This window comes from Mandrillus leucophaeus, unplaced genomic scaffold (assembly GCF_000951045.1).
Source record: "Mandrillus leucophaeus isolate KB7577 unplaced genomic scaffold, Mleu.le_1.0 Scaffold362, whole genome shotgun sequence".
In the NCBI taxonomy this organism is placed as follows: domain Eukaryota; kingdom Metazoa; phylum Chordata; class Mammalia; order Primates; family Cercopithecidae; genus Mandrillus; species Mandrillus leucophaeus.
In genome coordinates this window covers 2,297,253-2,299,224 of record NW_012103832.1, presented here as the reverse complement: position 1 = coordinate 2,299,224, position 1,972 = coordinate 2,297,253, and positions in this window count along the sequence as shown.

Below are 1,972 nucleotides of genomic sequence, written 5' to 3'. Positions count from 1 at the left end.
CTTTATTTTGAGCCTGTGTGTGTCTTTGCACTTAAGATGGGTCTCCTAAATAGAGCACACTGATGGGTCTTGATTCCTGATCCAATTTGCCAGTCTGTGTCTTTTAATTGGGGCATTTAGCCCATTTACATCTAAGGTTAGTGTTGTTATGTGAGAATTTGATCCTGTCATCATGATGCTATTTGGTTATTTTGCACACCAGTTGATGCGGTTTCTTTGTAGTGTTATTGGTCTTTATATTTTGTTGTGGTTTTGCAGTGGTTGGTACCAGTTTTTCCTTTCCATATTTAGTGCCTCTTTCAGGAGCTCTTGCAGGGCAGACCTGGTGGTAACAAAATCCGTTAGCATTTGCTTGTCTGGAAAGGATTTTGTTTCTCCTTCACTCATGGAGCTTAGTTTGGCCAGATATGAAATTCTGGGTTAAAAATTCTTTTCTTTATGAATGTTGAATATTGGCCCCCACTCTCTTCTGGCTTGTAGAGTTTCTGCAGAGAGATCCACTGTTAGTCTGATGGGCTTCCCTTTGTAGGTGACCTGGCCTCTCTCTCTGGTTGCCCTTAATAGTTTTCCCTTCATTTCGACTTTGGAGAATTTGATTATTATATGTCTTGGGGTTGATCTTCTCATGGAGTATCTTAATGGTGTTCTCTGTATCTCCTGAATTTGCATGTTGGCCTGTCTTGCTAGATGAGGGAAGTTCTCCTGGTTAATATTCTGAAGTGTGTTTTCCAGCTTGTTTCCATTCTCCCTGTCTCCTTCTGGTACTCCAATCAATTGTAGATTTGGTCTTTTTATTAGGTCCCATATTTCTTGGAGGATTTGTTCATTACTTTCCATTCTTTTTTCTCTATTATCATCTGCACCTCTTGTTTCAGTAAGTTGGCCTTCAAACTCTGATATCCTTTCTTCTGCTTGGTCTATCTGGCTGTTGATACTTGTGTATGTTTAACGAAGTTCTTATGCTTTGTTTTTAAGCTCCATCAGGTCATTTACATTCTCTCTAAACTGGTAATTCTAGTTAGCAATTCCTCTAACCTTTTGTCACGGCTCTTAGCTTCTTTGCATTGGGTTAGAACATGCTCCGTAGCTCATCATAGTTTTTTATTACCCATCTTCTGAAGCCTGGTTCTGTCATTTGGTCCATCTGATCCTCTGTCCAGTTCTGCACTCTTGATGGAGAGATGTTGCTATCATTTAGAGGAGAAGTACTCTGGACTTTTGGGTTTTCAACATTTTTTTGTTGATTGTTTCTCATCTTCATAAGTTTGTGAGTTTGTCTAGTTTCAGTCTTTGATGCTGCTTACCCTTTAATGGGGTTTTGTGGGGGCCTTTTTGTTGTTGTTGATATAGTCATTGTTGCTTTCTGCTTGTTTGTTTCTCTTTCAATAGTCAGGTCCCTCTTCTATAGGCTTACAGTTTGTTGGGGGTTCGCTTCAGCCCCTGTTCCACTGATTCACTCTTGTGCCTGGAGATGTCACTCATGGAGGCTGGAGAGTAGCAAAGATAGGTGCCTACTTCTTCTCTTGGGACCTCTGACCTCAAGGGGCACCAATCTGATGCCAGTAGGATCGCTTCTGTATAGGGTGTCTGACAACCTCTGTTAGAGGGTCTCAGCCAGTTTGGTGGCACAGGGAGCAGGAACCGTTTTACGAAGCACACTTTGTCCCTTGGTGGAGAGGGTGTGTTTCACTGGGGGGAACCTACTCGCCTGGGCTTCCCAGATTCCTCAGAACCACCAGGAGGAGAGGCTAGTCTGCTGGTCTGCAGAGACTGTGGTCACCCCTTCCCCTAGGGACTCAGGCCCAGGGCCATCCAAATTCTGTCCCTGAGCCTCCAGCTGTAGATATTGGAGTTCCTGTGGGGAAGTCCCACCCACAGAGGAAGGAGGTGTCAGAGTTAGGCCTGATGAGGCACTCTAGCCACAGATTGCCACAGCTGTTGTGTTGGACTGTAGGGACAAGTCTTGGGGCCA